This window comes from Dromaius novaehollandiae, chromosome 5 (genome assembly GCF_036370855.1).
Source record: "Dromaius novaehollandiae isolate bDroNov1 chromosome 5, bDroNov1.hap1, whole genome shotgun sequence".
NCBI classification, from domain to species: Eukaryota; Metazoa; Chordata; class Aves; order Casuariiformes; family Dromaiidae; genus Dromaius; species Dromaius novaehollandiae.
Window position 1 is genome coordinate 2,347,762 of NC_088102.1, and position 26,643 is coordinate 2,374,404.

The 26,643-nt window shown below is 42.4% G+C and overlaps 1 long non-coding RNA gene across 1 annotated transcript in view; it reads left to right on the forward strand.

Moving 5' to 3' along the window:
• Nucleotides 1-21,831, forward strand: part of LOC112993823 (uncharacterized) — a 399,015-nt gene extending 377,184 nt beyond the window's left edge. The window contains exon 6 of the long non-coding RNA XR_010389252.1: nucleotides 19,427-21,831. This is a non-coding gene — a long non-coding RNA (uncharacterized LOC112993823). The remainder of the gene's footprint in view (nucleotides 1-19,426) is intronic.
• The last annotated feature ends 4,812 nt before the right edge of the window (nucleotides 21,832-26,643 follow it).

Consider the following 26,643-nt stretch of genomic DNA (forward strand, 5'->3'; position numbering starts at 1 on the left):
TGGTTCCGTTGCAGGGGAGAAGAGGGCTTGTGACTCTGACCCGTCATTCAGCACTGAGCTGAAAAGCAGCATTTATGTCTTTGCAGACTTCTCATTTTCTGCCCATATTCTTTGCGTGCAGTATCTTCAGAAGAAAAATGGTTTTTTAGATGGTGAGTCAAGAATTCTAACTTCTTCCCTTACCTGAGTGCTCTTTTTGTGCTGTTCTATATTTATTCCTTCCCTTTGAGGATGGATAGAGCAGACATTCATCCAGTAAAACACGTGTCATAGGAAATTGTAATATTAGTCTAAATGCCTGAAGTGTTCTGCATTCATCCCGGGTAATACCTTCCTTTGCAAGTGACACATCTCCCTGGGGCTAGCCACAGAGGAACAGTTAGTTCTCAAGTAGGTTTCAAGTAGGTAGGGAAAATTTAGCCCTTCCTGTCCAACATTGTGATTCTGAAAGTGGTTCAGCCATTACCAAACAGTCTACTTTTTGATTTTAAAGGACAAGTAGCTATCTTAATTGTCTTAATTGTTTAAGTCAAAACATAGCATGGGGGAAAATAGTTAAGGGTTTCAATTCCATCCTGACTATCGAAGTACGTATGCTTTAGGTGTGCCTCCTGCTCAAGAGTAGCCAGTGCACACGCACTTCCAAGCAAAATGAGGAACGCCGGCAGTCGTGGCACTTCATGCCCGACCCAGCAGGTTTTCTCTACCTGTGTTGGTGACTTCATGTCATGACTGACACTGGGCAGTTGAAGGTCCTTCTTACCAGGGTCCTGGGGTCACCTCAAGGGAGGTCAGGGAGGGTTTGCAGGATTGGTGCATGCCAGCTGGCTGCAGGAAGGACTCTGGGCTTTGTCCCTGGCACTGCCCAGCTGCAGGTCTTGCAGACATCTCAGTCCATGACCGACCCCAGGCACTGCAGCATCTCATCATTTCAGAATCTGGACTGAAATAGCAAATATAATGCCCTATTTTAGATAACAAAACACCCATTAAAAAAGCTATACTGAGAAAGTGATGATTCAGGAGACAACACAGTTCCACCTTTTTTTGTGGAATAATTTGTCAAATCTCCACTGAAGCCAGGGCACCGTTGCTGATCACTCTGGGTGATTCCCTCAAAATCGATTATTTAACAAAATCTTCAATCCCATGCTACTGATACCTGGCCATCTGCTTTCCAGCAGCTCCGCCTAGACTGGATGCACTGCTCAGGTCTTGGCCCAGGTCAAAACAGTTTAGCTAACAGTCAGGGCTCATCAGCCTGCTGGGCCTACAAGCAAAGTTTGTCAAGAAAGTGTGTTTGAATTTTGAATGTGTTTGATGAGAATAACTATTTCTTAAAAAACCCCAAACCCTCAATGCTAGCAATTCATTCCCAGACTATGAAAATCATCACTACAGTACATTTAGTGTGGTGAGTATAGTCTAATGCACATTTTCTAAATTTAATTAGCTGGGTTTTTATCTTTTATTATTCAATAAGGAAATTGTTGCAGAAAAAGTCTAATTATTAAGAAATGATAATTTTGTCTGTCTCTTATGTGACTTCATTTTAGACTTGTTTAGTCTAAGAGTGTTTAGTCCATTGAAAAGGAATTATGAACTGTAACGAGAACTATGCTGGTGTTGAACTGTGGTGTCTTTATGCCAGATGTTTAAATTTCAATTTAAACCTCTGCCTGTTCTCCTGAAGTCTGTCCAGTTTTGTCCACAGCTCTCCCATACACCAGCGTCAGCATGTTTCTTGAATGTTGCTAGCTTGCAAACCTTATACATGTGGGAATTACTATGAAATAAAAATAGGCTTGGGCTTGTTCGCGTTCACCTGCTGTTCCCAAGATGAAAACACATAGGAAAGCAATTTAGAGTGACGGAACGCTTTTTAATTCAAAAACATTGTTTTTATGGAAGCCTAGAGCATCAGCTGGATTATGAACCAAAGAGGAAACATTGTGTTTTAGACTTACTAACATTGCCTGTACTGCACAGTACTGTTAGATATCTCATACATCCACCAGGAATCTAAAATTCTCCAATCAATTAAAGGAAATTGATTCAAGGCAGGAGCATATGTTAGGTACTTTTTATAAATGTTTTCATAATTTAGACATTTTTAAATACTGTATCTGACCTGACAGATAGTTCCATGCTCTATTTTCTTTACTTATGTGGTATTTCCCGCAGACTTACTGAGACTTCTCCTGTGACTAGAAAAGACCTATTTCCTCTACCTCCATTTTTTTCCAGCTTACCAGGTTTTGGCATTTCTTTTACATATTTGAAAAAAATACCATTGGGCTCAGTAAGTGCTTTAGCTGACTTGCAGTGAAACATTTGCAGATGCAGGAGGGGGTCTGCACCACCCCAGGTCCCATTAACACCTCTGCTTCAGTGAGCAGCATTTCCCTCCGGTCAGTTCTGACTTCTCAAATTTCTGATCAGCTCAGTCAATAATACATATATTTTTTCACTGCAACAAAGCTAATCATGTGGTAAGGACTGGGAGGGTCTGGCTTTGATGACCCCTGCTCGTTAGCCCTCCCTTTTCCAGGTGGTACAGAAATCCTCCTGACACCCTCCTCCAGCAGCTTCCAGACTGTAAGCAATCTTGCTGGCCACCCCACTGGAAACCCTGGCTTAAGGGCTGCCCATCTGTCATCCTCCTGATGGGCTGCATGGTTGCTTTCAGTGCTTCCCTCCCGAAATCCTAGAGGCTCTCACTGCTTGTCCCTGATGCATTCAGGCTGTGGTGTCCAAATCCCCCCGGGCATTTCACTTCCTTCCATTCCTCCACCGGCTCTGCTGCACCCTATGATGCCTTTTAATGCCTTTCTTCTGATGCCTTTTAATGCCTTTCTTCTCTGATCTCGCTTTCCCAGTGGGTCTTTTTGTTATTTGCCATCCTTCTTTCTCCCCCAGTCAAGCCGGTCGCTGCTGCATGTTTGTCAGCTGGTCTCAAAGCGGTCTCCATACGTCCTTGCAGCCTAACCCGATCCATCGAAGAACGTGTTGAGAAGAAGACTTTTCTGAAGTCTTGCTTGAGATATAACTCTGTTGCAAGAACAAGAGGAATCTAGCTAAGTGATTGCTTGTCTAGCAGGCAGGACATCTGAAGCCAATTCAAAATAAAACATTCTGAAATATCAGTAGCCTTCAAATTATATGATTCCTATCTATAAGCATGAGAACATAATTACTACCCTATGGGTTCACATCATGGCCCAACCTGTGTAGCTGAGTTTCTTCTTACACCTTTCGCAGGTCAGGTTTTAAGCCTGAAAGCATCCACGCAAGCCATAACTTCAAGTGCAAGCGCTCCATTGACATCAATGGAAATTTTATTATATTCACAGTTGCACTAAGGTCTAGGGCTTGCTTGGGAGTTTATCAGCTTATGTGGTTTAGGAGTGGATATAAAATAGTTCCAGCCTCAATCATGGATGCTGTTAAACAGAGAAAGTGTGCTTGCATCAGTAGTTTCCAATAGACTGTTTCCCCCCTAATGTTTAATAGAAACCAAAGTCGTTCTTGGAGACATGTTGATTTTCTTTATGTTTCCCTTTGGAAAGCAAACAAACCAACAACACAAGAATGAATTGTTTTATACTTTGTACCTTCTGTTTCAAACTGACTGCTCAGCATGTAATTATTTTAAACAGAAAAAAAACAAATTAAAATAAAGGCTTTCAGTTTTATTAAAAAATAATTTTTCAGTTTATTCCAAATGCACTTGCAATGGATTTCCTTCACTATTTTTGTCTGTGGTCTGTTCAAAACCAGACAGGTTTTAAATTCCAGAATTTCCTGAAAAACGAAACAGCTCTGGCACAGCGCTGCTCAGTGATGGTTTAGCCACTTTTATAAGGGAGTGTATCACTTCCTAAATATAGTAAAACATAGACTTGTTACCAGCCTTAGCTCTGCGCAAAATCACGTCCTCAGACCGGCAAGATTTCTGAGGCATGGAGAGATCTGGACAAACTTGGACGATATCCAAACTTGGACATTTTTGAGCTACCAGAATATAAGCAAGAGTAATTAATCTCTAAGCCGTAGGAAGGCTACCAAAGAGTCCTATTAGCACGGAAGCTGCTTTGACTCACAGCGATCAATAACACTTATTTGCAAGTGTTTAGAGTATATTATTTGCATTTGTGAAGGTAATGAAAAAACTATTGAATTTTAATTAGCATTTTGTGGCTCTTCTGGGAGAATTTTGATTCAGTCCGGAGATCTAGTCAGTATATTTTGAGACAACAGTGGGCAAAATTCAGAGTAATTTCTGATGTTCTGGCATTACAGAAAACACCTCCAAAGCACAGGTTTCCATAAAGAACCCACTGTCACAAGTTATTGCAGAAGCATAATAATGGGTCTCTTGTACTATAAATTGTTTTGTCATTTTAAATTTCTGGTAACTGCTGAGAAGAAAAATTAAATAAATAACATGACTGATTTTCTTTTATGAAACCAAGTTTAGGCTGTGGAAATGATTTTCCTACTGCACATAACAACATTTAGATAAATAGATCAGCTTTTCTCTCCTACATGCTCCAGAACAAATGCTTGTACTAAATGTCCATGTAAATGTTTTAAATAGAAAAATACACTACGGATTTTAGCAATGAGAAATAATAAATACAGTGAAATAATAAATAAAGTCACAGTGATGATACAATGTAGGATCACTATTCATCTGACGAGAATGGGAGTACTCTGAGCAGACTTTTCAGATAAGAAAGGTAAATAGAATAATACACCCAGGGAAAGATATTTTTAAATGGATCTGAATAAGAAATGTACATGCTTGTGTTCACAGACAAGCAGTGAAGTGCCTTAATTGCAATGAACGTTGTGAATGTGTAGACAGAATGGAGACATTCAGACTCTTTAACTGTTAATTTCCATGTTTCAGTCCATGTTTATCTGTAAACTGCACTGGGCTCTGCAGTCCAAGTGGTTCTTAATTTTTATTTTAAGTATATGATGTTCCCAGACTTCATGGCATTTGTGCTGTTGCTGTCTAAAGAGTAAGAAAGAAACCTATTTTGTCCTTTATTAATTATGATTACTTAAATAATGACAGTGAAACAAAGGTTTGCACTCATCAAGAATCTGTCTCAAGTTTTGGCAAGAAAAACATGAGCTTAGTGAACGTTCAAGCCAACAACCCTCCCCGTACCCCAGCGCAGAAGGTCTCCAAGGAGGAAGAGCTTCAGCCAGGCTGATCTGGCCCTTGCCTGGGGTTTTAGGTTAGCAGTCCTCGGTTGGTCCCGTGCCATCACCCATCAGCTTCAGGCAGTGACCTTTCTCTTTTGACGTGTCGGTTAGGCTTAAGACCATAGTCAATAAAAATGTTTCAAGAACTTGCACACCAAGAACGTGGGCAACTGGGAGCCAGCATAAGGCTCCCACTCCGCAAGGCAGGTTCAGGCCTCTGGAATAGTTTTTAATCTTTTTCTCCTTATCTTCCCTATGCACAGATAAAAAAGTAGTGGCAGGAGCACGCAGCCCTTCCATTCCGAATCCTCCCAAACTTCCCTGCACTTGATAGTTTGATTACAATATTACTGTATGCATATTACAGCCAAAGCTTTTTTCCTTTTTTTTTTTTTTTTTTTTTGGTGGAAAGCAATTGTTACTGCAGTAGGGAATGGTGAAATCTGAATAGATAAAGACACAGACGATCAGCTGGAAGGACATTTTGCATGTTTGTTTGCTCTTCTGTACAAGTACAAAAACATTCCTATATAAAAATAAAACAAGAAAAAATAGAGGTGAAGTCTCCATTCAAATCCCTAAGACACACAAAGAGGTAATCTGAGCAATAATCCAAACTGAAGAGTCTGCAAGGCTTTAGAGCAAGTCCTGGGGGAAAAATGTAATCAAAGACATGAGGTAGATGGCAAATGAGAGGGGAGAGCGACAGGTGTTTACCAAACATAACTCATGCCAGCAAAACCTGATAGCTTTTTCTGTAAGAGCTAATTTTATAGGCAGCAGAAACACGGTAGGGCCCATCTGTCTGGGTTTCGGTGTAACGTTTGCTGTAGTGACATATTATTAGCCAGTGTTAGTAGATCACAGGGTAAATTCAAGAAGACAGGGATTAATATTAAGAATCTGATGATTTACTGCCCATGGCCAGGGGAAAGTCCCGATAGCTGCGTCTCAAACCACAGCATCTCTCCGGCCTCGCAGAAATCCCACCGAACACGGAGGTTTTTACTCGTACCTCTGCACAGAGGGTCCCTGGGTGGTCCGTAACCCTATCCCAAATAGCATTTCTTCCCAAAGACCAGCATGGGTGGTTTATGGCATTCAGTCCATGCACCAAATGTGTTAGCCAAGTGGTTGCTGCAAGAGCTGGGGGTGACACCACCCTACAACCTGCTTAGGTGGTGCCAGGACCCCCTTTCCTTGCACTTGTGGGGCATCTCCAGAAGCTGGACGGTTAACCTCCCGTCCACGCTCTACGTCTCCCTCAGGGTCACTCCTGCAAACATTTTTCCTCACTCCCAACCCTACTGAAAAATACTGCATAACCCCCTCTTAGGGTCTAAAGAGATTTCCCCACATAGGAATGCTAAAGAATAAAGCAGTGTAAAGCAACCTTCCTATCTGTATTTCCATTTGGTGGGAAGGCAATACAGGGTAATGCAGACTCTGATTATGTCCCGTCCTCTGTAAGGTACCGGGGAGCAAACTGCAGGTGGAGCAAAAAAATCAGCAACAGGTATAGAGCTGGGGCAAAGAACATCCTTGGAGTAGTGGGAAAATAATCGTAATACGGAAACTGGTGCATCTGGACTACAGAGGAAGAAGAAGAAGAAAGCCTTGCGTTGCTTGTCTTCCATGATTTACACAGGCACTTGGTGTTCTCCGTCTGTATTTGAATGTGTTATAAATACCAACGTGTGCATTTCGTGTACATGTGTATAACACAATCCAAAATCAAATTAAATTGTGAGAACTTTGGCACATGATTGCAAATAGGTTGCCTGTCAATAGTTGGAAATAAATAGCTTTAGCTCCACGTACTTGGAGGATGGTCTCGATCGTCTCTGCTGCCCACGAAAAGCAGCTAACGCAGCTCTTTAAATCACCCATTGAAATTCTGCCCCAGCTCCGGGGCCCTGGTCGCAAGCAGCCCATTCCTCAGCGCCCTCATGCTGCTTCAATTAAATTCTGCAGCGCTCTGAGGCGATGTAGCATCAGCTCTGGCGAAGAATTTCAATTCCATAAACAGGCCTGTAAATACGCTGCTGTGGATAAATTGGCCATCAGTGTGATAGAGAGAAGTAAAGTAAAATGTGTGATTACAGCTAGTTTTTATGTGCGAAGAAGCTGCTGAGACATTACTAAGAGCAGGAACAATGTTTTTGCACCCTGTGCTTATCTGGCAGTTTTGTACCTATTTTATATGAGCTATTTTCAGGCAAATGTTCTATGTCTGACTGATACTTCTCCCTTGGAAAGCTACTTTTAAAATAATCTTGACCTAGATTTTAGTAATAAAAAGCAGCACACAGTGCCAGAATGTGTTGTGGCGTTAGTGCCATTTCATCTCCCTTCCTTAAACACAGCTCATTTAAAAGATACAAATTTAATCCACAGTAGAAGGCTGATGGACAAGTACTTAGATTTCCGGCTTGTGTGGATTGCAAGCTGAGTCTTTGGATAAAACGTGCTTCTGCTGGTGGAAGAGCGGCCTCTCCTCTGGCGGAGGTTATTTCTGGTTGCCTGCTTGCTTGGTTTTAGGTCCCTTTGGAGGCAGCGATGTCACGAAGGCGCCTTTCAGGTGCGTGGCCGTAATCGAGGAGGCCAGGGCTTTGCTGATGCCCAGGTCACCTCCTCTGCAGCAGATCCCAGGGGCTCTGTGGTGGCTCAGGATAATCCCTTTATTCCAGATCACCGGCCAGGAGAACTTTTGGGATGAGGATCAGCAGGAGCTGCCTCACTGCAGACACCCGAGGCGACAGAGCAAGTCCGGTCTGGTCCTTATGCCAAAATACTAGTAACTGCCTGAACGCCCTTCCCGTCTCCCCAGAGGGAGCTATGCCTTACACAAACGTGCATTTTTAAAGCCCAAGAAAAGAAAATCTCTTGGTGATGAGGGGAAGTAGTTAGCACGGAGGAGAGGTGGGATTGACACCGACCCGGTGCACCCGGCGAGCGGGGAACGGACAAGTAGGCAAGAGAGGAGAGCAGAGACAGAGAATGGTAGCTCCCTTCTCATGCATGTCTGAAGTTACTGTGATCATCTTCAAGTAAAATAATATTTGGGATAGAGAGACCATACCTTTTATTTCTTTCACTAGCTTTGTTAGGAACTATATGCATTAAATATTATTGTGCATCCTCATGATCCTTTTTCCATTATAACAACATCCAAGCGTGAGGAAAGAGTGCATAGGAGCAAAAAGCCCTTCAGTCTTTACTGGCTAGATATGGTCCCAACCCCAAACTCTCGCAGATAACCACAGAGAGCTGCAGCAGCTCTGACAAGCTAATGGCAAAGAGCACAACCCCCTCCAAGCCCGGGGCACAGCAGCCTTGCTCCCAGGCAGATGTTCGGTGACTCACGGCTCCTCCAACATGCTGAGTTCAGCCAAACGCGAACTCCTGGAAACTGGGAAGTGCAAAATAAATAATTAAATTGTGACTTTATTGTCAAAGCGAGTTGCCCAAAGTAGATATGTTTTCAGAAAGGATTAGGCATATTCACGGGGGATAGGTCCTTCAGTGCCTATTTAAAATGATGATTTAGAAACAGGTTAAATTGCTTATTGCTGGAAGCTGGGAGGGTATCTTGGGGCAGAAGTGGTCATTCGCACGCAGTTTTCCTGAGCTCCTGATGTTGCTGATTTGCAGACAGGACACCGGCATGGTGGGATCATTGCTTTTGATTCAGAAAACTGTGGATGCAAACGGATTCACTTTTGCCTGTTTCCCTGTACCAACGGGGAGCAGATTTTACCCATTCGTCCCACAGGCTGCCACGTCCGCTCGGGTCACGGCTGTGGGGCTGGCAGACCTCTCCAGCCAGCCCGTCCCTGGGATGGCCACGCACAGCACGGCAGAGCGGGTCGGCTGCGTGCCGAGCACTTCGGTGGGGGAGCGCATCAAAGGGGTGCATGCACCATGGCTCTCGAGTTATGCACTCTCCGGAGTTGGTGTTGTACTGTCCTCAGGGTCACGAAGTGCCATGTGACAACCTTAATTCTGTGCTGACCTGGTTTTCCTCGCGGCTACCCGTCAGGCAGTGAGGGGAGCAGCGACCACCTGGATGCTTGTCACCTCGACTGGGAGCCTGGGCAGGCGCCCGAGAGCGGAGCAGCCCTTCAGGAGGCTCTTGCAGGGCTGATGATGGGTCGTGGCAGCATTCATTCAATATCCTACCGAATATTGATCCATTTTGCTCATCCCTTCCTATCTGTTGGGATGCATTTCTCCAGAAAAAGAGACCCAGCAGGAGCAGCTCTCCCAGGCCACCGCTCTGCCTCCATCCCAGTTTTTCTCCTCATCCTAACCAGCTCAACATGATCCTGCGTGCATGTGCTGCCTGGATGCACGTATCTTGTCTTTGCAAAGATACGACTCCTGTATTCCCATTTCTTTCAGTAGTAATATGTTTCAGTTTTCTGTCTATATATATATATATTTTTTTTTTTTTACAATGACTGGGTTAGATTTACCATGTTCAGAAATAATTAGTAAATAACTTAAAGGCTCAGACCAGTGCTTTCTGCCAATGGCTAAATGAAAATGCTTTTCTAATACACTTCATGCATTTCCAAGGTAAAATGTTCTGAAATTCAAATCACTTCTTTTCCACCTGCATTTTTTTCAAAGTTCTTTACAGTAAGAAAAAAAAGAAACCATCAATGTCTTCAGTGTCTGAATAATTTCCCTGCACTGCTTGTGCTCACGATGAAATCATCTGTGGTCCCATATCTGTAAATATAGGGAAGAACTCTTAGAAGGGAAAGGGGAATTGAGTTATTAAGGTTTCTGGTGTACTGGTAGTAGAATATCCTGAGTTTCACTGCTGCATATTGGTTATGTTTGAACATGAATTTTGTTCTCTCTAATTTATCCTCAAAGCACCTAGAGCATATGGACAGTATATCCATAAAGAAATAAAACAAGCACATAAAATATTGTTCTTTTTTAGTGTGCTTTGCCTAAAAGTGCTGGGTGACGTGCCGTTGCAGGGAAGAGAGTTTAACTGCAAAAGTAAGGCTGTGATAATCAATAATTTACGTTTTGACAAGCCGTTTCTGTGCAATTCAGTTGAGATTGAAGAATCACAGTTATTATGATTTCAGTATGATCTGACATTGAGACAGCTCTGTGCAGACAAAAAGCAGTAGTCAGAGCTCTGAAGACTGCATCTTCCGTGGTCGTCTTTGGGTCTTAGACAGTAAATACTCCCATATGAGCTGCAAGCAAGCTCCACCATTAGCACTGACTATAATCTCATTGCTAATCAATTTGGTATGCTCTTCTTATGTTATGAAATGGCCTAATTCTCTTCCTTCTTCTACCTCCTTGACTGTGACACAATATTCAAGACCAGTCAAGGCCAGATGAAAAAATACTGTGCCGTCCCTCGGTTCTCGTCACATGAATCCCTCAGGTTGCTGGTCATTTCAGCCCGTTTTCCAGTTTCGTCCATAAGACGCTCCGCATAAGGCATTTCACTTCCCTGTAGGAACATGAACCTCGGTAAAGTCCATGCGCTGAATAAAGCAGTTATCCACTGCTGCTGCTGCTGTATCTCTTTTTCCTGCCAACGGATTAATGTTTTATGCAGCGAGGTGTGAAGAAGGACAGCATACAAATCAACTCAGATGGGAAAGAACGATATGGTTCAGAAGAAGCTTACTGTATGGTTTGGAGCAACTATCTATTCCTGTCGGACCAGAGACCTACCAACTGCCAGCAGAGTACTGCCCACCGTAGGGTGGGATCCTCTCCATATTCCTCCATCATCCAAACGCTGGTTGCAGGAGGACTTTCTGGGATCAGGATCACTGTGAAGGATTCACGAGGTTGGGTATGGTCCCTATTAGGCACCCTTCCTTCTAGCTGCAAACATTTTAGGTGCTTACTGCTATGCTATGAATTTGTGAGACCACTTCACTCATTCATTAAAAATATAAGACCTGTCATAGTAAGTCAGATCAAATAATCATCTGACTTTATATTTTGTCTCCTATATGACCAGTAGGGAAAGAGTGTTAGAACATGTCTAGAGTGATCTTTGCTCTGACATGTCCCCTCCTGTGGAAGGGCTGCAACAAGTTCAACACTGGTACATGCAAATGGTGCAGGGCGATACGGCACGATGCTCCGGGGAAGAGGCAGGAGGATGAATGACCCTCCAATAAGCTGAGTTATTGTGTGAAGCCTGCACATTGCCCACGCTGCTGTGTTAGCGGGTTTAATGCCAAGATTAAAGGAGCTGATACGTGCAGATCTCCCTGGGGAGATGAGTGGCAATAGGTGCACGACACCATAGCGGGCATTGCCCACCAGCCCTTGAGCCATGGTACCTGCTGGAGCTCCTGGCAGAAGGAGCTAGCTGTTGCGGGGTTTCTTTGTCTTCCCAAGATGAGTTTTATAAGAAACATGCACAAACAGAAAACTGAAGGAGTGAAAGAAAACTACAAAATATCATTGGCGAGGTTTCCAATTTAGTGTCATGAGCCTGGAAATGCGAGCAGGAGGGGAACTGCACCAGAACTGGGACCACGAGTGGAGAAGCTTCAGAGCTACTAGTATAATGCGTCTAGTGTGCATTTTGTGCATTAGCTTATAACTGTATTAAAACATTAATTTCTAGCTCTGCCTGAAAGCTCTTCTGCCAAAGATCCATAACCATCTGCATATTAAAATCTCTCAGGTATTCACACCCTTCTCATGGAAATTCAGCTCCGCATTCAGCTCACTTGTGCAAAAGCTTGAAACAGGACTGTTTCTTTCTCCTACTCGCTGCTGCCTGAGTTATCTCTTAAATGAGCACTAGCTATTAGTAACCAAGTGGAGGAGATGCTCTGTCTGTGGATAGGTCATCGGTCAGTCGTTGGTCATCATTCAGCCCGACAGCTCACCTCTGCTGCTGTTTTAGCACATTGGCTATAGTCTGGGGAACACTTTGCTCAAAAGCTCCGTTTAGGTGGAAGTCATAAAGTCTGTAGCCTCCACCACCTTGAATGAAAATGAGCTGGTAAGGTAGGAAGCTCTCTTGCAATTTGTGGATCACCTGACCCTGGTTTCAGATGCTGCATCAGGGACTGCGACCGTGATGCTGCTTAGCAACATTTTGGCTATGGCCCCATAGTGGAAAAATTCACCGTCATCTCCAACCTTTGTGCTTGCTGCAATATAGAAACTTCACAGGTTATTTTTACCACTACTTTGTTCTTCATACCATCTGTCCCAAAATGTTTTTCGTTGTTGTTTTTGTATTCCTAAAATAGATTTCTCTGCTGTGCTTTGTGTTTGACTTGAAAGACAGCAACAAAAATCTCTTCTTTTCTTTCCCCCCATCACCAAAAGGTCACAAGCAATAGGACAGCACCCAGCCATCCCGCTTGCACACACCACGCGGGTGCTGACCTGTGCTCGGCTCCCTGCTCGCTCACCGCAGCTGGAACATGCCCCCGTGGGCATGGACATCACACCAGGGCAGCACTGTGCACGCTGCAAATAGTAGCTGGCAAAGTTTCCTTTTTCTGTTGTGCATTGTGTGTGTGACCCATGCTGCTGCTTTGCTTTCACGCTTTGAAGCACGCACTTCACAGGCTTTGGAGGGGATGGGGACGGGAAGCATGTATACAAATATCCTGAATTTAAGCTATGTATTTGCAGGAAGACGTCAATGGCATTAAGAGCTAAAATTTTGTTACCAAAGGCAAACTTAGTCATTAGTAGTCAAATAATGCTTTCAATTATTTATCCACTGTCATGTCTGTCATCCTACTACACCTGTCTTGTTTTCTGCATCCACCTGCTCTCCGGTGAAAAGCTCTTTCTGAAGGAGCTTGGAAAAAGAACTGTGTTTGCACCACACGAAAATCTCATTTATTTAGCAAATGACCCTGTTGTTTAGTACAGTGATACAGATGTAACATTGTTCTAATTGTCCAAAGACTGTATTTCATGTCTATACCAACAAGTGGGAGAGTCAATATTTTTTGATTCTTGTAACTAACACAGCACTACGCGCTCTGGAGTATAACAAGAGGTGGGAGAAAACAGAGAATAAAAACAAAACAAACAAACAAGAGCCTGCAATGATTTGCCACAGAAAATTGAAAAAAAATCAGAATTAGTTTTCTTTATTACATCAAAAAATAATAAAGAAAGATTCATTCATGTTTTCATTTAAGCATTTCAGGAACACTTTATTCATGACTTTTTTTATTATTTGGCAATTTTCTCCCCCTTTCTTTTTTTCCTTTCCGTTCATTTTTTCCCTTGTTTCTCCCTTTTACTGCGACAACACAACAAGCAATGGGAAATTAAAAAGACAAAGCAAAATGCACTTTTTTACATTTAATTTTATATAAAATACTTAAAAAATTAAAAATCATCACTTCTGAATGACTTGGCATTTAAAGCGCTTATTCCAGTTCTTTTCCTTCTGTGTGTTGTCACCTTTAGGGCTCACACTTTCAGAAGGATCTCAACATGCTCATCTTCCATCTGGTCCCTGGATTGCACACTGTCTTCCTTTCTGCAGCTTGCTCCTACAGGGATTTCCTCAGCCTTTGCTTCACTGGCTCTACAACCTCAGCCAAGCCCATGCAGAGCTGCAAATGTCATCCAGTCAGTAAAATAAAATTTGAAACTGGCATTATTAACAGCAGGGTAAATACTTCCTATGTATCACTAGGACAAAACCATGTCGTTAGTGCTGGCGAATATTGGTCTTTTGGCAGAAGCAGCAGCTCCGCCATGGCCTGGCTGTGGGCTTTGGGATGCCTGGGTGAGCTCCCTAATGATGCTGACCTGGGCAGTCCAGCGCTGGGGTTACATCAGGATTACTTATCGTAACTGGAGCAAGTTTGCCCATGATCAATGTTGACTTGTGATGAGTGTGGAGGGAGATCTGGCTGCTTAAGTAATATTCTGGTCCTGTGCACTCCCATCCGCCCAGGTGTCAGAAACCAAAAACCTTACCACTACCTTTATGGTGCTGTTATAGTCACTGCTCTGACGGTCCTCTCTCCAATGAGACCCTGCCAGTGAGAATGAGCCACTTCTAAATAAAGTAAATACATTTTTTAGGCCATGGCATCTTGCTGAGCCTCCAGGCTCCCTCTCAGCCTTTAATAGGGGGAACCTTGAAGGAACAATTAGAGCAGCCTGGTACAGCAGTGGAAAGGAAAGGAAAGGAAAGGAAAGGAAAGGAAAGGAAAGGAAAGGAAAGGAAAGGAAAGGAAAAAGTTAATTTCAGCTTGAGTTCCTTCATGGACTTGATGGGTCAAATTTGTCAAAATTATTTGTCCAAATTTGTCCAGCTATTTGTCCAAATACTAGAATATCCTGGAGAAGTGAGAAACTCTCAGTGAGACCGTACAAAGCAGCTCTGTCTGTGCAGCTCACGTCATTCGCCACTATGGCATGTTATATCATTTATGGGAAAATCAAGCAAGCATTACTCCATGTCCCAGACCGCTGTGCTGGGTATTTTCGGAAGCTGGAAGACACCGGCAGTGAACAGTCAGTGGCGGTGGGCTCGTTTGCAGTGGTCACTTCTGGGTGCACAGCATGGATTTCACAGCTGACATCACTCTACCTAGAAGCTGCCTTAGCATATCATGTCCATTCTAGTCACTGATCCTTCACCACTGCACAAACTCAACACTCAGAGGTTGAGCTACTACCATTACCCACAGCCAGCAGCTTCTTTTGCCTTTTTTTCCCCTGGTGCATCCAGATCCACATATTGCTGATGATGAGGGTGATGGCTTCTCACCCAGGCCGTACTACACTGAATCATGGCACTGATTTCTGAGGACCAGATCTGTCAGCCAACCCCATAACGTGTTAAATTGTTATGCCACATTTTGCTTGTTTAGAGGAACTGCAGTTCTAATTAGGATTAAAAAAAAGTTATGACTCAGAGTCCAATAAAAATGCAATGCAAATTCCATACCCTCCAATTTAATTTGCTCCCCCACAGGCTGAGTATCCTTATTAATGTAGTAAGTGCAGCAAACAATTATTCTAATTAAAAGGAAAGATTTGGTTAAACTAACCCACATTTTAGTCCAGTCTCTAATATATCACGATCTCTTACCAACCTGCCCATTACAGAAGAAAATCAAAGTGGTTAAATTGAATCATAGATTAGGATCTTGTTGAGAAACTCTAGAGAACAAGAGACAGATAGGGATGAGCAGAAGAGAAACCCTAACAGACTCATTGGCAAAATCAGGAAAGCCTGGAAGGTGCCTGGAGCACGGCAGCAGTTCGGATGTGCGGGTTATAAACCCAGAGGTGACCACTGAAGTCCTATGGTTTGCCCTTCCTTATGGCACAGGCTACCAGTGCTCTTCTGAACAGAGGTGGCCTCAGTGCCTGGTGATTTCCACTGTTCCCTTGATGATGACCTTTGTAAAGATGAAGCCAGCCTGGTTGGCCCCTCCTGTGCCCAGAGCTGTACAAATGTAGGTATCCCAAAGAGTCACCTCCCGAGCGCCGGCCACTACGGCAAGGAACTGGGACGGGCCGTAACAGGGTGATGCACACACGAGATCTCCCACTTCTAGCCCAGCAGCAGGAGCAACCAGACGTTGCTGCTTGCTTAGCTGCTATCAAGTTGTGGTTGTCTCCATGCATGAATGCAGAACATCTTGTTACCAATAACGCCCAGCAACAAACCTCACAGTAAAGCTTCCCAGCAAACCACAGCCTAAAATCCCATATTAGCAGCAGAGCTGTGCTTTCAAAAGTCACCTGCTGTAAATTGCACAGACTACAGGCATCTGAAACTTTCTGTTGATTTATTGACCTCCTCTCTGGCACGTATTGTTAGTCTACCAGTAATTTATATGATGGCACCAGAATGAGCAACAGCACTGTCTTTTCTGTTCTAGGAAAATGCACCACAAAGCTACATGTCTTTTGAATAATTACCACTGGTATGCAGCTGATGTTTGTAGGAGCTAAATTTATATACAGACATCCACATCCAATTGCACACACATAAATATATATGACCTGGTAAGTGTATACATAACTCAGGAATCCACAACAATAGCATTGTCTTTTCAGTAGCATAAAATCCATCAAAACCTGCCGTCCTGAATTTTTGCGACCTCACTGTTTTTACAGTTATTCAGTATGGAAATTTTTATATCGTTTTCATTTCCAGGTCATATAACAATCCTGTTAGCCACTGTGTTAGACAACCAATGGAAAAAGACCTTTTCGGTGGGCAATAAATACATTGGAGTCTTAGGACCTCACATAGAAAAGTAGGTGAATAGGTGGTACGTTCAATTATTGGCTGATTGGCGGTGAAAAAGACCTTATACTCTGCTTCTGGTTTGTTTGCCTTTGGATTCTCTGCAACACAATGAGCTTTCAGCAGTGATTTTGATTGATTTCAAAGTTACATACAGAGAGCAAAAACAGGCAGTAAACTGATAGCACTGAAAAAATAAGTCTGCTGGTCACCTGTTCCTTATATGGATGACCTTTATGCTTCTTCTCCCCAGGCTGGGCTGTTCTTCTCGGTACGTTTTTCTCCCTCAGGTCCCCTAATACTCTCCTCCTGGGGATGAGGAGCAGGCATTCGCTTTCCCAGAGCATCCCTCACTCCTCATCCCTTCCCCTGAGCTCTGTGCGGGTCCCCACGTACTCTACTCTCCATCCCTTTCTTTTTTCTCCCTTATCGCTTATCCCAGGGACCAATTCCCAGTTGGCTACAGGTGACCTCCTTACTTCATCTCCATATCCTATCTAAACTGAAACCTTGGTTATCTCATCACAGAAGTTTCAGACTCTTATCATCTCTCAGCTTCTGCAGGATCTCTTTCTCGGTTGGGTAAATGCAGGGTTGACATAGATTCATCCATAAAGAGAATACCCTTCCTCATCACCTGTGCCTATGCCGCCTGTCTTTGCATGTCTCCCAGACCCCCAATTTGGTAGATCATCTGGCATTTTTAAGGCCACTGACCCTGCACTCTCTAGGAGGAGCAGGGCTGGAAGAAGTTGTGAAATCCATTGCTTGCCCTGAGGAATATTTTGGCCAAACTATGCATAATCGCCATTGCGGGGTATTTCACCACCTGCCCACTTAACCTGTTGAGTGTTTCCCTACCCTTAAAGAGAGGAAACATTTCCAAATTACTGACCAAAGCTGCCTTTGTTGCAAATTAAACTTTCTTTTTGTCTTGCTCCCAGGAATAATTGATCACCTTTTCTCAAGCTCTCTTAAGCGGTGTGTCACAGCTCGTAACTAAGATGAGTCTTTAATATATAGCAGCTGAACAAACGAGCATTAGAGAATGAAGCTTCTTAAGGAGCAAATAGCAAGATGTGTCTTGTCTTTATATACCTCTACAGCTCTGCAAATCAACCACACTGATTCTGCTATTCTGTAAAGTCACATTTCTGCATAAGCCCTGTAGGTTAGATATCTTACAGGCCTTATACCAGGACTGTAAGTGAACATCACAAGCCCCTCTACAATTCTCTTTTCTAGACTAAATAAACCAACACCTTTATCCTTTTCTCATGGGTCATATTTTCTAAAACTCACTATCATTCTCTTCTTCCATCTCCCTCTCACTATCGAGTTCTCCCTCCTTCCTTGCCGTGACCACCTAATGATGTGACTTCTGTTGTTACTGTGCTTTCTTTTGTGTTACTTAGGTAAATATGCTTAAAAAAAGTAAACAGTACTCTGTAGGGAGTAGCACTTGAAAGCATTTGCATAGCTGTTTTGTTACTTTTGTTCCAGTTCCACATATTTGGAAGAATGAACAAGCCTAGCGAGACCGTTCAGATATCCATGTTGTATTGCATTTAGTCTGCTGGTGACCAGTGTAGGGGTACTTCTCTTCTGTATGGCTTGTAAGGTGCATTTCAGCCAGGGAGGTGTGCGACACAGGGGAAGCACAAGTGGCCACGTGAAGGGACCATAGCACGCAGGAGGGTGGCAGTTCTTTCCTCACATGTCTGTCTGCAAGCCATTAATTGTGCTAAATGGTTAAAAAATAAATTACTGTCTTCTTGTCTGACTTTTTGGGTTTCTTGTGGAACTGCTGAACAGATAGATCAATTCCCTCGGAGGTCTCAAGTGGCAACTTCATAGCGAGTTGGTACCACTCGTTTCCCCCTGACCAGAAGTGTTAAACGTAGGCGTTTTCCCATCAGTTTCTTAGAGCACGTTCCTCGTTTTTCACTGTAGTTCCTCTGAAACCCTGATGTTGTTCTCAGAAATAGGATGATGCTAAACCTAATTTCAATTGCTATTAGTATCTTTTTTTTTAGTTTTCTTTTTTACAGTTTTGACATTTTCCTACTATATTTTATTAGTGAAAAAAATTACCATCCAGAAACTTTGGCTTTATATTTCTCTTGCTAAGTCTACAGCTTTTTTTTAACCAACATTGTAAATGCACATTCCTTGCTATTTCAAACAAAACCATTTTAATTTGGATAGTCTTAGATTTCATAGTAATGTTGAAAACAGAAATGCTTACAACCGAATTTGGAGAACAATCTCATTGCTACATGCATTAAATAGAAATTTCTGAATATTCATTTAAATTACAAACAAAAGTTTATTTGTTCAGCTCTAAGTAGAATAATAAAAAGTAGCTCAGAAATTCTGAGCTGTAGGTCTTGTAATCTTTCTGCATGAGGGAGCTCCTCCTTCTCTCATCCATACTCCACACGCCTTCCCAGTTTCCTAGTAAGCTAAAGGGAATGAAGTTTGGTGAAAGCTTTATTTTTTCATCTTTAGCAATAGCAGGAAAAGTATGCTAGGCATGGGTCGCTGTCGATATGACCTGAAGATACTGAGTCCTGTTAACACCCACTGAGAATACAGCAGATTCATTATTTTTCCATCCAAGTGTTTTTCACCAGAAAAATCCCAAATTCCTGAAACTGAAAATGTTAATAGGAAAAGATGGGTTTCAACAAATAACCTCCAAGTACGTTAAAGAGAAACAACAATTAAACATGTTCAAAAATGGCCAGATTGAAGGTTTGCTTTGCTTTGCAGTAAATGAAACTTGGATTCAGCCGAACATGCATGGGTGTTTATATGCATATACACACACTCACATGCACTTTTGCTGTATTTGCGGATTTTTTTGTTGCTGTTCAATATAGATGTCAAGCCACTAACTTCTCCTTTTGATTATATTTCTCCTTTTTAAATCCAAAGGTTTACTGCCAGATGGGAAAACCACCTCACACCCAGCTGTGAACGGGGAGACTCCAGACAACGCTGCGGACTCGGATCAGTCTCGCGGCAGAGTCGGGCCCTCGCAGGTCCCTGCCATTCGCTGGGTGCTCGCGGCAGCTAGCTCATGCGAAATGGGAAGGAGATGTTAAAAATCATTCTCACTCTATTCTAGACATCCTTAAAGCTGGCATAGCCAGAGGAGGAGATTTTTTTTTTTCCATGCAGTTTATAACAGAATACTATGCGCAGCGGAGAGGCCGTGTTTCGCTTTGTATTCAATTTCTACAGGATTGAAAGAAAATAGAGGAGTCCTATCCGTGTGTCACGGACACAATGACGGGAATGAATGAACCTGGTGCCCTCTTGCCTGATCGCAGCGCGGTGCTGGATTTGGTGCATTTAAGGCACATGTTGTGGCTGCATCCGTGGGAGGCTGGAGGTCGGGTGCCTCCAGGCACCTCTCCGTGCCCAGGGCAACGATGAGCACGACCAGCTCCGACACGAGACGCTGCAGATATTGTCCTGCCAGGAAACCCAGGAGAAGGTTGGAGATAAAGCAGGTAAACACGAGCCAGAACGTCTCCTGCCAAAAGGTGAAGGGCAAATCTGCATTTAGGAGATAGGAAGGTGGCACAGCCAAGCTCCTCGCTGGAAGGGCTGATCTGGAGGTCAAGCAGCTCCCAGGGAAAGGCTGCACCCGGTGCAGGTGACGTGGTGGTCGCTCCTATTCCTGTCCTGTGTCTCTGCCAATTGGGCAGCTGTGCAAGGAAATCTGTATCTGCGTGGAAGCAGCAGCCGCCCTGTGCAGGACAAATAAAACCCAGCATTTCCTTCTTCACCGCTCTTCCCACGGCTCTGCCTCCGGACGCTCCCCAGGCTAAAAGCTGACGGGGACCTGAAAAGCGATTAGGCAACTTTATTGGAAAAAAGATCCGTCTTAAATGGAATCACCCTATCCCTGCTCTTGCCTGTGAAATTTCCCGTAGGAGAAGCTGCGAGTAGCTGGCCAGAGGGCTCCTAGCGCCGCGAGTCCTTGGTTCGGTTTGGCCCCTTTTATATCAAGCCGGTGAAACGCTGCATTTTTTGATCTAGAGTATGTCACCTGCAGAAAATGAAATTTCATTCTGATGCCTCATCAGTTTATCCATCCTGGGATGCTCGTGAACTCCTGGGCAGATTATTTTCTCATACACTTGGATGGATGATGGTTCCTTGGCTGATAAGCTGCTCCGGCATTTGAAGAATGACGTATAAGGCTGTGTGTGCATCCACCAAACGGCTGAAGGAAAAGGAACAGAAATAAAACTAATTTGCAGAAAATGATTAAGTGGGTTTTTGAGTTGTTTGTTTTTAATGGAGGAAATGATCAATTGTTTGCAAAAATATGGCATAACTAGGAAGTTGATAAAGTCATTCTGATTTCCAAATAGGCAAAATGCTGGGTGTCCTCAGAAAAGCAACCAGCAGAGTGAATGATGCAACATGGACATCCCGCACAGTGCCTGGGAGCACAGGACCGCTTGAGAACAATTCTCAGGATTTTCCATGCCACGTTATAAGGGAAAGCACTCCCTTGTCATCTAGACAGAAGAAAATAGAAAATGATCTTAAATTCCTGAAATTTGCTATCAGGTTTTAGATTAAAAGCTCTCTCTGATCATATATACAGATGCTCTTAAAGAATTGTCCTTGTGGACTTCTTGAGCTTGTCTGAGAGTCAGTGTTATCTAATGGATAAAGCATTCCTCGGAGGGCTAAACTGTGGTATTGTTTTTATTAAAAAAAAAAACTTCTAAATTCATATGGCAACAAATTGTTTCAGTGCATGCTCATACAAAGCCCAGTGCAACTGGATTTCTCAGGATTTGCAGGTGATTCTGTAATAAAAACACTGCCATTTATAATATAATAGGAAAATGATTGCCTTTTCACTTTTTTTTGCTTTATTTGAATGCACATTTGTATTTAAAATGCTCCTAAACTGGTTACCAGCATTCTTAATTATTAAAAAACCAATTCTGTAAATATTTTATGCTGACTCCTATAATGGCTTTACTAACCACGTTGATTGAGCATTCTTTTAAGAATGTTGTAAGTTAAAAAAATTCATCTACACCAATTATACAACCCAAAACAACTTTGAACTCTTTCAAAAATATTTTTCTTTTTTGTTTTTAAACAGTGCTATTACTGGATTAGAAAGGTAAACGTTTGCAACATAAGTAGAAGGAAGAGAGTATTTTGTTATTTTCAGCCATGGTTCTTAAAATAAATACTAAGAAATAACCAATTATTGTAAATAGAAATAATTTTGTTTCAGTGGGACTGTGATATGTAAATGCCATAGAAAACACCACAATTTTGAAAATAAACACTCAGGAGAGCAACAAGGTCAACTGTCTTTTTTCCTGGAAAGTAGGCTGTTCTTTGGTTAGTTCCTACTTTATCGAAACCCATTTCTCAGGAATTTTTGGTGCAGTGACATTGCAGGCTACGAGCCTGTGTTATTTCCTTTCTGTCATTTGCTAGGACCTGAGTTTACAGTCATAATTCACTGCCTGTTGTTTCCTTTCACACCCCGCTGATATTGATAAGATGAGAAAAAATAGTTTAGCATTTCCAGTGGCAAAAGACGATTCCTGGAAGCATTTAGCTTCCAGAAATAAAACCAAAGCTACTTCTTTGGCCAGCATTTATATCTGATTTCCTTCCTTGTGAAAGCTGGAATAGATCCCCTGTTTCTTCACCAGGATCTGGAACACATGAGGAGGTGGATCCACTCCAGTATAATCAGATTTTTTTCCTTTCTCTCTCTCTCCTTTTTTTTTTTTTTTTTTTTTTGGTTTTCAGAAGGAAGTGTCTCCAAAAGTGCAGGAAGGCTGGTCTGGATAAGCACCTAAACTGCTGCAGTGGTCAGGGTTTGCAGAACACAGCAAGGTGGGTTGCGAGGAGAACAGTCACCACATACAATTTCTTCCTCTCCCACTGCAATGAGAATTTGTGAATACAGAATAAGACATATTGCCACGTTGGGATCTGTGTCCACTTTATCCTTAAAGCGTTCATAGTTCCGGGCGCTTTTCCCAGGAGACCACCTACCAGCCTCTGTTTTTTATTTAACCCTACTGGTTTAATTTTTGTCATCTGTTTTTGCTTAGCTACTTCTAACAAGCCTCTAGCACCACATTACCAAGCAGTCAGTATGTCGGGGTGATATCGTAGCTGTGGAAATCTCAGCACGCTTTCAGGAGCATGTAAACCATCACATGGCAGAGCTGATCTGCAATCCTGGAACTTGAAACGGGTCACCTTTAGGAATCATCGCTAAAATAGACTTGGATAATTCATAGGTAAACTTCATTGGTGCTGTTATTTTGTTCTATTTTGTGTCATTCTTGTAGGGAACTTCTTACACAAAGAAAGCGTTGGTGCACATAAGCAGCTGATCTGCCTTCATGGGATATTGCTGCTGAGTCTCGCTCCTTGTCTTTATTTCATATAATCATGGATATGTGGCTTCCCGTCTGAAAGCAGCATGCTGGTACAGTGCTGAGGGACGTCTGCATTTTGGGAATTGTTGCCTGTGCTCTGAAGCAGGGTGTAGAAGTGCTGAAGGCCGAGGGATGGTCATTCAGAATACTGAAAGTGTAGAGGCATTTTAATGTGAGAAGTGTGTGTTTTTTCCTCCAAGCCATTCATATAATTACTGAATACTGCAAAGAACCTTGAGCAATACCAGACAGAATTGCACCAGAAACCTTCTTCCCCTGTCACAGGTGACCTCTGAAAGTGAGCTGAGAATGCTTTGCCAGCATTTTTTTCACTTATGCAACAGCTTCATCTAGGCCACATTTCCCCATCTTGCTTATGTGAGCATCATAAAATGCAAGGTCAAAAGCCTTGCTAAATCAAAATATAGGACATCTGCTCCATCTGCCCCATTCACAGAGCCCATTACAACCCCACAGAAAGAAATTCGATCAGCATGACATGATCTGACAAATCTATGCCGACTCTTCGTTACTCCTTTGATGTCTTCTAAGTCCTTGTTGATGCTTTGTTTCAGTATGTGTTCCAGTATTTTTACAGGAATTGTATAACTACAACTGCAAACTAGAAAAAAGCATTGCATATCTTGATCTTCCTTGCATTATCAGATGATGGTTCTCACATCCCACTCTCAGTGGACCAGTTTGCTGTTATTTAACTACTAACACACTCAGCAAAGTGCTTTCTCCTCAGCCTTGATGTTTCTGTCTGCACTATCTCGTGCTGTGCTTCACACTTTCTCATTTTGCCCCATCACATGTGTGCTAATTTTCACTCCTTTTCGGTGATCTCAGCCAACTTTTGATTTCTCTGGCCTTTGTGTTCTCATCTCAAGCCCTTCCTAGCCCTGATGTGAAGGCTGAGTGTATTCATGCAGCTGGATTTGCTGGGGTAAATTCCTGTACTCTTTCAATTGACAGTACTGTTCCCTGGCTTGGGGACATGAGATGCATGTGACTAACCAGAACACAATTCTGTATTTGTCAACCCTCACAGCAGCTCATTATCTTAATAAAGAATAATTTTGAGGGGAACAGGCACATTTATTAATCAGTTTGTTTTGTTACTGCAAATGCATGTAATAGCTAAACATATTGTTCTAATCGATCTTAATTTTTTTTGATGTGCAATTTACAATTCTGAGATTTTCATATAATTGTAATGCATAATTCAGAACAGACAAAAAATATCTCCTTATATCATTATATTCCTTTAATTAGTAAATAAATGTTTGGCAAATAGTGCAAAAAGAATGCAAAATTTGAATACATATTGTTTTCTTTTCAGCCTGAGGAAGAGAAACATTTATGGGAGTTTTGGGAGGTATTTGCAAAAATGATATGACTAAATCATCATTTTAAGTATCAGGAGAAAATATAAGTTTTTCCTATGAAGGAAAAATAACTCAGACAACTGTTTGAATCAGAAGTAACTGAAACTGAAGAGTTAGAGGGATTTTTTAAAAAGTATATTTTATATGTAATCAGTTAGCTAAAACAAGCAGCAAGGTTGATTTCTGATTGCAAAAGATATTTAAAACACAAACTGAGAATACTGAAAGCATTTACTTTCCTAGGCTGAATTATGTTGGTATTTTTATGGAAATATATAAACCGCCTATATTTGACTGACACAAAGATTTCCTGGACTTATTTTTATCATTTTTGCAAATTGCTTCACTATGGTACATTATCACCGAGTCCTTAATGTGCTTATAATTTTTTAGAAGACTACTGAATATTTCTTTAAAGCACAACTTACAGCTTTTTCATTTTACTGGTAGAATATAAAGTGATAAGGGGATTGAGGGGAACCTAGTAGAAACAAAATTTTCTCTATATGAACACCTCAGGTGAAGTACAAGAAGTTATGAGACCAGACCCTGTGCAGCTGGCCCCAGCTTCTGCCACTTATGGAAGAGCTGCTCTCTGAAGGCGATGTTGCTGAGCTGATCAAACATCTGAAATAAAATTCGGAAGGAGGCTTGCTGCTGCCAGGCAGGGGAGATGAAGCATATCTGTGGCAGCTCATGCTCCTCCTGGAAAATGGGAAGTTGCTCCAGCTGCCTACTCAGAAATGCCTTTGCCTTGGCCAGAGCTTGCATCGCCACAGAGCCTTGCATCTTTAGCAGTAGTGCCTGATCCTTGCATTTTAAGTGCAATATATCCATGCACTGGAGATCCCCTCAGGTAAGGGGGAATCACACAAGGTGAGCATATATGAGACTCTCCTTTCTCCTCCCTCTCCTCTCATTCTACCCACTGACACATGCTTGAATTGAAACTCAAAAGGACTGATATGCTACATTTTTCTGTGCTTTTCAGCTTTTCGTATTCTTTCTCTTGGCCTTTTATATTATTTTGTCTTGCTCCTTTATTTTTGTGTTAAGAGAAGGTTGATACGTAGTGATGATCCCGGGCCATGAAGGCAAAAACCATTTCTTGGACAGTTTGTTGTTAAGAGAATGGTTTGAATACCATGCAAAGCCAGAAGCCAGGAAGATTGCTGCCAGTCCAGTACTGAGGGACCACTTTGCCCTTTATTTATGGGCCACTCTGGTCATTGACGTGCTGGATGGAGAAATTTGCGTTGCTTCAGACAACAACATAAAATGGCAAGAATTATCTATCAGTTTCTAATTGCCAGCTCTTTATTTTTTTGAAGACTAATACGAGTAGGGTGAGTGACAAGGAAAGGCTACAAATTCAAGGTATAATGGACTGAACTCAGAAGCCTATGCTTAGGAAACCTAGGAAAAGAATAACGAAACTCACAAGTATATTGAGAAAAAAGCACATTTCTTGTGGTTGGGGATCTTGGTGTCCTTTTAAAGTGCCTCCGCTGAAGTGGTCTTTTGGCTGAACTGACTGGATGATTTTTATCTTCTTTTTTTATTTTAAAATAAATCTGAGGATTTTTTTTATTATTATTCACATAAAGGACAGTCTCCCAGCTCTCTGGCAGCAATACTGAGTCTGTGTTTGACTGTCCTCCCCACTAGGGAACCATGTTTCATGTTCAAAACTGCATTTTTCCAAAATCTGTGCACTGGATCTAATTACCTTTTGCTGGAGACATCTTCCAAGAACAACTAGCTGTGCAGCCTTGCCCAGCCTGACTGTATTTTCCAGCCTCTGGGTCGTTGCTGTGGCACCCTTTGATCTTCCTCTGGTATTGCTGTAGCCAGAGCAGCTTGGGGTGTGCTGGTCTGTCCATCACCTTGTCAATTCAGCGTGCAGAGCATGAAATAGTGAATATATCAGGTCAGAACAGAAGCCTGTCTAAGATGACAGAAACAGATTTCCTATGCTATAGATACAACCCATAGACTTTGCTCCCAGGTACATTATTTTGCGTTCAGACTTACTGACGTGCTTTTTTCTGGTTTGCAACTTTTTATTTGGTCACTTCTGACTCTGCTCTAACTGCAATATCTTTGCTTTATTACTGCCCGTTCTTATACGGTCAGCAAGCCTCGCCAGCAAATATGTTACGTTATTGCTGCGGCTGGTATTGAACTGCAATATTGCATTGGTCCATGGAGGGGTCCTTCAAGGACACACCAGATATAGCACCCAGGAGGAATTACGCAATGGTTAATTAGTCATTGACCCATCGGCCAGTGAACCTCTCTTGAATTCATCTAC